Here is a 12,798-nt window from a genome sequence, read left to right on the forward strand (position 1 = left end):
TGGGCCATCTACTCCAACCCCCTTCTGCTTTTGTGCACCACACCATAATCAAAGCACCGCTGACAGATAGCCATCCAATAATAATAATAATAATAATAATAATAATAATAATAATAATATCACCATAATAAACATGGTTGGAAGAGACTCCTTCGGCTATCTTGCCCAACCCCCTTCTGCCTTTGTGCACCAAAACATAAAGCACCCCTGACCAACAACAACAACATTAACGACAACAACAAAAATAATAACACTGTAATAATCATGGTTGGAAGAGATTGCTAGCTTTCAAGAAAAAAGAATCCACAACAGGGCTGCAGAGTATTCTTTCATTCATTCACACTGGAATGACTGAGGAGGGAGAGAGGCACATGCGGACTCCCTGCTTGTGTCCTCCGTGACAGCGAGAAAGGTGTGTGCGGGGCGAGGAAAAGGCGTGCGCCTTTCTCTCCTCCCTCGCCTTGCACGCACCTTTCCTGCTGCCTTCCTCGGTGGCGGCGGCGGGAAAGCTGCCTGCGGGATGAGGGAGGAAAGGCACAGGCCTTTTCCTCGCCCCATGTGCATCTTCCTTGGTGACGGCGGCGGCGGGAAAGGTGTGTGCAGGGTGCACATGGTGCGAGGAAGGTGCGCATGGTGCGAGGAAAAGGCCTGCGCATTTCCTCCCTCGCCCTGTGGGCAGTTTTCCTAACGCCACCACCGAGGAAGACAGCGGGAAAGCTGTCTGCGGGGCGAGGGAGGAGAGAAAGGCGCAGGCCTTTTCCTCGCACCATGCGCACCTTCCTCGGTGGCAGCAGTGGAAAAGCTGCGTCTGGGGCGAGGATTTCTCTCCTCCCTCGCCCTGTGGGCAGCTTTCCCACCGCCACCATCGAGGAAGGCAGCGGGAAAGCTGCCTGTGAGGCAAGGGAGGAGAGAAAGACGCAGGCCTCTTCCTCGCCCCGCACTCACCTTTCCCGCTGCCGCCGCCACCAAGGAAGATGCACATGGGACGAGGAAAAGGCCTGTGCCTTTCCTCCCTCGCCCTGCAGGCAGCTTTCCCGCCACCACTACTGAGGAAGGCAGCGGGAAAGGTGCAGGCCTTTTCCTCGCACCATGCGCACCTTCCTCGGTGGCAGCAGTGGAAAAGCTGCGCGTGGGGCGAGGAAAAGGCCTGCGCCTTTCTCTCCTCCCTCGCCCGGCGCACACCTTTCCCGCTGCCTTCTTCAGTGGTGGCGGTGGGAAAGTTGCCCGCGGGGTGAGGGAGGAAAGGTGCAGGCCTTTTCCTCACCCTGTGAGCACCTTGGCGGCAGCAGTGGAAAAGCTGCGTGTGGGGCGAGGAAAAGGCCTGCGCCTTTCTCTCCTCCCTCGCCCGGCACGCCTTCCTTGGTGGCGGCAGTGGGAAACTGCCCACGGGGCAAGGGAAGAAAGGCGCACGCCTTTTTCTCACCCCATGTGCGCCTTCCTCGGCGGTGGCGGTCGAAAAGGTGCGTGCGGGGCAAGGGAGGAGAGAAGTGTGCATGCGCGGGCCGGATAAATGGCTCCGACGGGCCGGATATGGCCCGCGGGCCGTAGTTTGGGGACCCCTGGTCTAGATGCTCAAAGCCTTTGGCAAGTGTCCCATACTTGTGGAAATTGTCCTGGAGAATGTCTGAAGTCCAAAGCATTTTAATGCAATTTAACAATAATTTGCTTCAGAAGCCATTTCTTGGTTTGCATAGAAAAAAAAATTAGTTTCATGTTCAGCACAAAGAAGCAAAACAAAGCCAAAAAGTCTTCCTTTCCTCCTTAAAATAATGGCCTCTTGCCATGACAAGAGGGAAGCAGCAGGGAGAAAGCAGCGTTCGCTGAGAAAGAGACTGAGAAAACACAGAATTTCTACGAAATGTAGTTTGGGAAGGCAATGACTCTTATGCCAGAGAACGCAAAAGACCCTGCCCTGAACTACATTTCCCAGAATTCTACTCAGCCTCAGGAAGCCTCAATCAAGAGAGGGGAGAGATGTGTTCCTTCATTGCAGCAGCCAGCTAGAGTTCCAATGAATGGTTGAATCTGAAAATTGGAGGACTGACTAATACTTCGAGTAAGTAAATATCTGTGTTGAGCTGGGGAGAAATATATTGCTAAATAGGAGAAACATTCAATGAGATAGTGTTTTTGTCAAAAAAAATTAAAAATTGCCAAAAATCAGTAGATGTATGAATATTTCTGAAAGTTGGGGAAAATGATCCCCTGCTATCTGGTGTCATTGTATAGAAAATTCAAGGAGATAGCTCTTGTAGGTTTTTTTTTAAAAAATGTTGTTTATAAAATTTTTGAAAATTCCCCAAAAATCTGTGGCTAAATGAAACATTTGGAAACTTGATGGGCTAACAGTGGCAAATTGTAAGGCTTCTCAGCTCCAGCTGTGTTGCTGTGGGTTAGTCTTCTTCGGAAGAATACACCAAGACACACAATGAGTGAAGATACCATATGACTTTATTGTTCGGAATACAAGAGCCTACTCTACTGCCCATCTATATAGCCCCTCGCTACAGTGTTATAAATCATTCTTAGAGTCCTGGCGCCTGGAGGTTGCCCATTCTCGCATTCCAGAGTCCCTTTCCCCGCACCTCAGGGCAATTGAATTTTATGGCTGGTTCATATTCCTGTCCTCCCTTTCGGCCCATGGCCATGTGTTCTGTGTCAGCACTCTGTGTCCGGAGATGGCATGACACAAATGTATTCTACCATTGTAGCAAGTTTCACCCCAATAGGTGTAAAAATAAGGGGAAAGGAGTCCCTGAAGTTTCCCTGCTCGCACAATTACTATAACGAAAAAGTAACAAAATTTCATTACGCTCATTACAGTAACAAAATGTTAACTAAGGATACTTTAGAAACATTTTAGAAACAAAACATCAGCGCCCCCTAATTTTGTAATGACTTTTGAAACATTTTTTTAATTGATTGCACAGTTCTAATATCCAGCACCCATTTCTCAGTTTAAAGAAAATAATGTTCTGGAGAAGTGCTATAGGAATAGGCAACCTGCTCACTTATGAGACTTCTAGGAGACCCAAACCACCTTTATCTTTTTGTTTTTTAAAAAAAAAACCATGGACAAAGGAATCTGGATAAGTTAGGGTTGGAAAATACAACCTTGGAAGGGCGAACCCTTTGCCCACCCTGGTTTCAATCAATGGAAAGGTTATGAATGGTTTCTTCTAATCACTTAGCAACTAAACATTGTCACTCCCCTATTAATAAACGTGGAACTCAAGAGGAACGGCAGTGCCAAAATAGTACAACCATTTCCATTATGAAGAGAACACTCCTGAGTCTCCAACCCATAAATAACCATAAAAGGTAAATAATAAAAAGAGAGGTACAAGGGAGGCATGGAAGAAAGGACCCCTATAAGTAAGAAGTTTTAAATGAAAGGTGATGCCCTGTGAACTTAACACACTGGCCCTTTAGCCTCTCTGTTAACAAGATAATCTGATTGCCATTGATTTTCTTCACCTCTGGAACTAAGAAGGTGGTGGAATGATGTCCACATAGATGTATTGAATCAGATACAAAACAAAGAGCAACATAAAGTACAATTATCAGCCTCCTGGGCTTCAGCTCACTGATTATGACATTAGCAGAGAGACAAGGTCTGGGTGACTATATATGTGTATATTCACATATACACACATATATATGGTTTGGTAGCCTGGCAAAATCTTCTGCTTTTCTGCTGTTTTCTTGCTTCTGACTGCTGAAAATGAATCATTTCCACCACTGCAGCTTACCAATAGGCATCCAAGTGTAATCTAATTAATTACTTTTATTACGCTTGCAGAGAAAATAGCATAATGAGGAGGAATCAGCTTCTAGCTTCCAAGGCTTCCCTTGGGCAGAGGAAGGAGAGGAGGTTTTGCAAGATCTGAAAGAGAGAATGGAAAGGAGATGTCACGAACTTCTTTTCTTATGAAGCGTGACCATATTCATAAATCTAGACTCTGGATTTGTGTGTAGAGGAGTATACCTATGTGTACATGGATTATAATAGCCTACCCACAATACACCAAAGCTACAAAACCTCTTTAAGTAGACAGTTGGACGTTGAGTGTTTTGGTGGATTTTCTTGGTCTCGTGTAGACAGCAACATCTTCTGAGCCCTTGCAAAATAGACCTTCTGCTAGGCTTAAGTGAAGAAGCAAGTAGCAAAACTAAACTCGTATGTAGTCCCCAAACTCCCATTGAGATAATGATAGGATGTGGCCTAGATTAATGTTGACATCCACAAAATATTTACCGTAATATTCCCATGTTCCTCCTTCTCATCTTATCTTGCACAGGACGTCTTGGAAAGAGTATGTTCAAGTCACCAAACATTTGCTTTCTATGACATTTCTTGGACTGTCTTTGGGTCGTATCCAGTATTGAAACCATATTCACTCAAAAGTAGGGTATAGGATGATAAAAGGATCTGGAACATATCAACTCAGTGCATTTTCACAGCTACCACAAGCATATCATGTTAGATTTTGGGCAATGTGTCTAGACTGGGAATACAGAAAGAAAATTGATGAATTTAGGGGATATTGTTATAGTGGAGAAAATTACTCAGAATAAGAAGCAGACTGGTTGGGCTTGATGAACTGCAACTCCCACCAGCCTCATGCAGCTAGCCAATGGTGAGGGATGATGGAGCCTACAACCCCCAAATACTTGAAAGGCTACATAAAGCTTTAGGACTTAGAGCAGTGGTTTTCAACCTGTGGGTCCTCAGGTGTTTTGGCCTACAACTCCCAGAAATCCCAGCCAGTTTACCAGCTGTTAGGGTTTTTGGGAGTGAAAGCCAAAACATCTGGGTACTCACAGGTTGAGAATCACTGACTTAGAGCATTAACTGAAGCAATTGTTGACTGTTTATTGCCTATGCTTTATTTTACACTTCTTGTATTTTGTATGTCACACCTTGAGTGTTTTGTGAACTGCCCCAAGTCCCTCTGGGAGATGGTGGCGGGATATAAATAAATAAATCATCATCATCATCATCATCATCATCATCATCATCATCATCTAATTCTGGAAAAATTCTACAGTAAAATGAGCACCAGATATTGGGTTTTTGTTCCACAAATGGAAAAAAGGCTTTAAAAATAGTTTTCATTATTTCTTACTATTTCTTTGTTTGTTCACTCATTCATTCAGAACCTTTTTAGTGACTGCTCCCAAATTTGGAATCTTCCTTCCAAATTTACAGTCTATTATTACTAGATGCTTTAAAAGGGATTTTGATACTTTACAGCTATTATTATTATTATTATTATTATTATTATTATTATTATTATTATTGACACAAAGACAGTATGACACAGCAAACGAGATATACTGTATATACTCGAGTATAAGCCTAGTTTTTCAGCTCTTTTTTAGGACTGAAAAAACCTCCTCGGTGAGGGTCCTGGTGGGTGGCTTATACTCAGGTCGGCTTATACTCAAGTATATATGGTATATTTATTATTTTTCTCTATTATTATTGGTATTGTTAAATTTATTATTTTACTCTATTAATTATTATTATTACATTTATTATTTTACTCTATTATTGTTGTTACTTTTACATTTATTTTACTCTATTTTTATTATTATTAATACATTTATTGTTTTACTGCATTTATTATTATTATTACTACATTTATTATTTCACTCTATTCTTATTAAAAGGATACATAAGCACATTTACATGGAAGAAGATGAAAATAATGATTTAATCAGAGTTGAACAGCCATATCTTATATTAATTACAGTTTGATGTAAAGATTCAAAAACATTTAAACTACTGATGCCTCAATTAATGTCATTTTAACGGTATCTCGGCTTATACTGAAATCAATGTTTTCCCAGTTATTTTGTGGTAAAATGAGGTGCCTCGGCTTATATTGGGGTCGGTTTATACTTGAGTATATATGGTATATGCTGGATTTCGTAACACAGAATCACAAGGCAAACACTTCCCAAGCGTTTAGGATTATTATTATTATTATTATTATTATTATTATTATTATTATTATTATTTATTTGGTTTCCAAAATTGTTTTGTTCTGATGTTTTAGCAGCACAATGAATTTAACTTGCATTCTAATATGTATAATTTAATTTCTTTTTTACTCGCATCGTTTTTAATTGTATTGTAAGCTGAATTGCCGGCGTGTCCAATCATGGGGAGAAGGCTGGGATATAAATGGAAAAGAAATGAAATCAATACCAATTCTTCCATGCTGGTTTACAAAGACCATCAAAATATTTTAGAAAACATGCACAATAAATAGTGTATGCGACGTTTAATGCATTTTCAAGATCCTATTTGTAAGGCAGTTAGTGGGAGAAAAACGGCCCTGCAGACAGTAGGGGAAGGCACAGTTTCTGAAGACCTTGAGATATTTTTTTCTCACCTCCCTCCTTCGTCTTGTGCTTTTTCGGCTGTTTCATAATGTTCAGATCACAGAGGCCTGAGATGATCTCTGCAAATGTATCTCTTGCACATGCAATTGCAAATACTGGCATGCTGGGTCACTATTTCTGGTTGCCTGGAATGTGGAATTTAATTAATGAGGATATTTGAAACAGACATTGTATGTGACCATAACCAGGCACACCAAAAGACACTCATTTAGTTGTATCCTACTATGTATTGACCATAAAGGTGTGTCGAGCAATCATCCTTTAGTGTAAAGGTATCTTCTTGTGAACTGCCATCAAGTTGAATTTGACTTATGGTGATCCTATGGATAAGAATATGTATGTACTATACCATGGGATGTTGGGACTTGAAGTTTCACAAGCTCTTTAGACTTTTATGCCCGAGTGCTGGTGCCTCACCAAACTACAAATCCCGTGAACCCATAGCATTGGGCCAAGGCAATTAAAGTTGTGTCCATTCATTCTGTTGCACCCCAAGGCAGCGTGAGCACTTGAAAACCAGATAAGAGCCAATATAACACATTATAGCTTTTGTGATGTCTCAGAGACCCTTGAATCATGACCCCACAGCCATTATGGATCAGACTGAAGAGGATATGGGGTTTGTGCCGACTCAGCCAGATTCTGCTTCCTTCCAGATGTCCCCTGTTGACAGTTTTAGCCCACAGTTAATTACGAAAGCCCTTGAAACAGAGCCTGTTTCTCCGGAGAGTGCTCCTTTTGATAGGAGATTGTTTTGGGAAACATCCTGCTCTGAGAAACAGAATAGGAGGAAAAGCACGAGGTTAGCAGAGAGAGCAAACACAAACCGGTTCCCTTGAGAGTTTCCAGGCAGGTTTGCATCTGGCAAGTTGTTGTCTTCAGTCCGTTTCCCTTGGGAAAAAGTGTTCAAGCACCTGGTTTGGGGGGAGATTTGAAGTCCCTTAAAAGTTCTGTGCGCCAGCTGGCCATCGCGGTGTCAACGTGTCAGTTGGGAAACCAACACCGTCTCTAGTTTCCTGCAGCGTGCTACTCCCGAGTAGACCGGGCATTGTGTCTCGTCTCCTTGCCAAGTCTGGACTGCGATTCAGTTCCACCACGACCAACTTTGCCTTGCCTTGTTATCCTAGCCTCGGACATTGAACCTGGGACTCTTGAGAGACCTCGCTTATTTCCCCACTCAAACTGCTTGGAAGTTTGAGTGTGTTTCGGTTATTGGATTAAAAACTTTGAACTCTAATACTGGACATCTAACTTCATATTACTGGACTATATTTGATCTTTCCTAAAAGGACTATTGCTGAACTATATACTCTGCTTATTTTTGTTTGACTCTTTTATTTCTTTAATAAAGATATTAGATTGTTTATTGGCCTCCGTGTCTGGTTCCCAGTGCTCTCGAAGGTTAGAGTCGTCACAGCTTTATTAACACAATTATAAATCCAAAGGAAATTAGGTATAGAGTCTGAGTAAGGAACTTTTTAGAAAATCAATGATGGTTCCAAATGGGTGAAGGGAAAGGTCCGATATTATAATCCACAATGAGAGCTCGATAGCTCTCCCAAGAAATCAAAGTCCATGAGTTAAAACAGGGAAACAAGGCTGTCAGGAAACAGAGTTCAATCTTCTGGAAATACTTCGTAACGATCAAGGCAGCAAAGTTGTCTAAGCTGAGGCAAACCTGAAACAGGAACAAGAATAACAACTGAAGTAAAGCCAAGGTTTACTCGAGACTCGCGGTACGGCACGGCCCGACTGGAACTGGAACACTTGGCTTGGGAACAGGAGCTGGAGACGGAGAAACCTCTCTCCAAGAAATTAATGTTGACACTGCAAGGAAATCTATTGAACACTTATAACAGATTCTGGACTGTTCAGAATTTAGGGAGTACAAACTCCCAAAACTTTCCCAAGGGAACGCTAACCATTGTCCCATCTATTTGCCAGTCTTTGGCTCCAGTGGATTTCTTGTTTTGCACTTCTTTCTCTAGTTACAAAATCTCTACGATTAAAAACCCTGTTCCCAGGCATCTCTGCAACATCTGGCTCTATCTGCGAGGGAGGACTAGAAGAATCTTTTCCAATTAGCAAGTCTCCAGATTCAATATCTTTGGGCACCTGCAGCTGTAAAGGCCCCTCCGTGGGGGGTGTAATGTCAGTAAATTCCTCATCATTATCTGTGTCAAAGTGCAAGTCCCGAAACACTGCAGGCCTTGGTGCCCTCGCTGGCTGGGATCTAACACATTCATTCTACAATGTAGATGCATCCCAAGCCATCCTTCTACCCACAGCTCTGCTCAGGTCCTACAGTCAAGATCGTAGATAAGAGTAAACAAGAGTAAACCCATGGAATCTATTATGTTAATTGCATCAGTTTAATATCTCTGTGTTAACTTATTTAATAAGTGTACTGGAGTGGCAGAAAACAAGTGCACTCTATCATCTACACAACATTCCTCCAGGTACTTAAATACGGCTGCTATATCACCTTTCAGTCGTCTTCTCAAAGATAAACATATCAGCTCCATAAATCATACATAATTTAAATAAGTTTAAAAGCAGTTTCATTAATTTTAACTGTTATGTTTTAAATACCATTGATGTTTAATTCTGTTTTAATGTTTGTATATTTTCAATTGTATTGAAAAACTTTTGATGTAAACGGCTCTGAGTCTCATTTGTAGAGAGAAAAAGCAGGGTATAAATAATCAACAACAATACATTTTTTAAAAACATAACTAATTTCAATAGTAGAAAATACCCATTGAAAAGGCAGAAATAGACATGTTAAAGGTGAACATAACTTAACTCTCTTGGAATCCTAGGGTGCATTTACACTGCAAAGTCAATGCAGTTTGATACTACTTTAACTGCCATGACTCAATGTTGCAGAATTGCAGGAATAAGCAGCATATTTTGGCAGCAAAGGTTAAAAACTTTGTAAAACTACAACTCCCATGATCCCATAGTGTTATTTTTTGTCATGTCAGTAGTGACTTGAGAAACTGCAAGTTGCTTCTGGTGTGAGATAATTGGCTGTCTGCAAGGACGTTGCCCAGGGGATGCCCGGATGTTTTTGATGTTTTTACCATTCTTGTGGGAGGCTTCTCTCATGTCCCCGCATGGAGCTGACAGAGGGAGCTCATCCGCGCTTTCCCCGGATTGGATTTGAACCGGCAACCTTCATGTTAGCAACCCAACCTTCAAGTCATCAGTCCTGCCAGCACTAGAGTTTAACCCCCTGCATCACTGGAGGCTCCAGTGTTAAATTAAAGTGGTGTCAAACTGCACTCATTTTATGGTGCAGATGCACTCTTTTAGTGAGAAGCAAACATACTCACACATTTGTTTCCATGAAGGAACATGCTATTTGAGGATTTTCCTTACAACGATAAGGAGAGTAGTCAGATGCACACTTAACTTGCTGCCATCTGAAATATTATAACACTGAGAAAATTACATATTTTAAAGAAAGAGTTAAAAAAAACAGATAAAGTACTGTATATACTTGAGTATAAACCTAGTTTTTCAGCCCTCTTTTTAAGACTGAAAAAGCCCCCCTCGGATTATACTCGAGTGAGGGTCCTGGTTGGCTTATATTTGGTTCAGCTTATACTCGAGAATATATGGTACATTTATTATTTTTCTCTATTATTATTGGTATTATTACATTTATTATTTTTCTCTATTGTTGTTACTATTACATTTATTTTACTCTTTTTTATTAGTAATAATAATACATTTATTATTTCACTCATATTATTATTATTATTGCATTTATTATTTTACTCTATTTATTATTACTTGTATTATTTTCCTGTATTTATTATTATTATTATTATTATTATTATTATTATTATTACATGTATTATTTTACTGTATTATTATTAAAAGGATACATAAGCACATTTACATTGAAGAAGATGAGAATAATGATAATCCGGCAGGCTCCATCCCTTCTGGGGTTCAGAAAGAAACTGAAGACCTGGCTATGCGGGCAAGCGTTTAAAGAATAAGTTTTGTTGGCTTCAACACGGTCTGGATTCAGGTTTTTGTACAAGGTCTGGCGGATGAATGGCACAAGCATTTTGCACTGTTTTAATTTTGTTTATTGTATATTGTGATACTATTTCAATGTTTTAACTATTTTAATGTTATTTTATTGTATATTGGTGTATTTGGCATTACAGTAGATTCTCACTTATCCAAACTAAACGGGCTGGCAGAAGCTTGGATAAGTGAATATCTTCTATAATAAGGAGGCATTAAGGAAAAGCCTATTAAACTTCAAGTTAGGTTATGATTTTACAAATTAAGCACCAAAACATCATGTTATACAACAAATTTGACAGAAAAAGTAAGTTCAATACGCAGTAATGTTATGTTGTAATTACTGTATTTACGAATTTAGCACCAAAATATCATGATATATTGAAAACATTGACTACAAAAATGGCTTGGATAATCCAAAGGCTTGGATAAGCGGGGCTTGGATAAGTGAGACTCTACTGTAATTGCCATTTTACAGTGGGTAGAAATGATATAAATAAATAAATAAATAAGTGATTTGATCAGAGTTGGACAGTCTTATCTTACGTTTGAGCTTTATGTAAATATTCAAAAACATTTAATCTACCGATGCCTCAATTAATATTATTTTATTGGTATCTATTTTTATTTCTGAAATTTACCACCCTCGGCTTATACTGGAGTCAATGTTTTCCCAGTTTTTTTGGTGGTAAAATTAGGTGCCTCGGCTTATATTCGGGCCGGCTTTTACTTGAGTATATAAGGTAAATTGCTTTTAATAGAAACACCATGGTGAGAAGTGTGTGCATGTATTCATAGCTCATTCAACATTCTCGTGAAATCCCAACTCATTCTTTAGGGATTGGTTTCCCACCCTTGAAGTACACATTTGGAAATTTTTTCACCAGAAGGATCAGACAGTATGGCATTGTTTGGCTTCCCCACAAACTCGGACCATTCCTTTGCTAACCACATCTTGTTTTTTTGGCTTCCACTCTCTCTCTTCTCTTTCTTTTTTATGGACCCTGCAGGTGTATAAACTACAGGCACAGTGCTCTAGCTCTCGGCTGTCTTTCTGCCCTAGGTAGGGAAAGTAATGACGCCTGGGATGTGGTATTATTATTTTATGGCATCAGAAAAAGGTATGGCATTTTCTCAAGGGCAGCCCTATCCCCTGCCCTCCTCCGTCTTGGCAGCCATCACTAATTGACTGTGAAAGTGGAGAACTCAGTGGTTTAAGATGATCTTCCCTCTGAACTCCGGAATGGCTTGTGGATGGAAATCAGCTGAAGCAAAACAGCCGCTCAATTGCATTGTCAAAGAATATAGCACCTGCCTAGACAAACTAGTAAACAGGTGTCAACAGCCAGACTGCTGCCATGTGTAACTCTTTGTCTTATTGCCTTTGCAGATTTGAAGACTTCATGGAGGGATTGCCAGGCTTGGGATGTGAGGCAAGGTAAGATGTGGGAGGTGGAACTAGCAGGCAAAAATTCAAAAATGTGTCTTTTCTATTCTATTCGATTTGTCGTTGATCCACTTCTTTGGGCTTCATGCAAATCTACCATTTGCCAATATTAATATTAATATTGAAGGAGCCCCGGTGGCGAAGTGTGTTAAAGCACTGAGCTGCTGAACTTGCAGACTGAAAGGTCCCAGGTTCAAATCCCGGGAGCGGAGTGAGCGCCCGCTGTTGCTCCAGCTTCTGCCAACCTAGCAGTTTGAAAACATGCAAATGTGAGTAGATCTGGCGGGAAGATAACGGTGCTCCATGCAGTCATGCCGGCCACATGACCTTGGAGGTGTCTACGGACAACGCCGGCTCTTTGGCTTAGAAATGGAGATGAGCACCAACCCCCAGAGTCAGACATGACTGGACTTAACGTCAGGGGAAACCTTTACCTTTAATATTAATATTAATATTAATAACTTTATTTTTGTATCCTGCCTCCATCTGCCCAAGTGGACTCAGAGTGATTACATGGAGATGAGCCCGGTCCACATCATAGAATATAATCACAATAAAACAAATACACAGTATCACAAAACAGAATAAAACAACAATTATAAACAACATAGCAGTTGTTATGTAAATATAAAATCCCGGGCTGTGGCGCAGGCTGATAAGCAGTCAGCTGCAGCCAGCTGCAACGAATCACTCTGACCGAGAGGTCATGAGTTCGAGGCCAGCTCGGAGCTGCGTTTGTCTCTGTTCTATGTTAAGGCATTGAATGTTTGCCTTATATGTGTAATGTGATCTGCCCTAGTCCCCTTCGGGGTGAGAAGGGCGGAATATAAATACTGTAAATAAATAATAAAATTTTCTTTTCCATTTCTGGCTGAATAGCTTAACCATTG

At 40.8% G+C, this 12,798-nt stretch overlaps 1 long non-coding RNA gene across 2 annotated transcripts in view; it reads left to right on the forward strand.

The window, feature by feature from the left end:
• Positions 1-12,798, forward strand: part of LOC134293948 (uncharacterized) — a 60,196-nt gene that overhangs the window by 32,282 nt on the left and 15,116 nt on the right. For both annotated transcript variants that reach the window (XR_010000907.1, XR_010000906.1), the window contains exon 2: positions 11,852-11,899. This is a non-coding gene — a long non-coding RNA (uncharacterized LOC134293948). The remainder of the gene's footprint in view (positions 1-11,851; positions 11,900-12,798) is intronic.

Source organism: Anolis carolinensis, unplaced genomic scaffold (assembly GCF_035594765.1).
Source record: "Anolis carolinensis isolate JA03-04 unplaced genomic scaffold, rAnoCar3.1.pri scaffold_11, whole genome shotgun sequence".
Taxonomy (NCBI): Eukaryota; Metazoa; Chordata; class Lepidosauria; order Squamata; family Dactyloidae; genus Anolis; species Anolis carolinensis.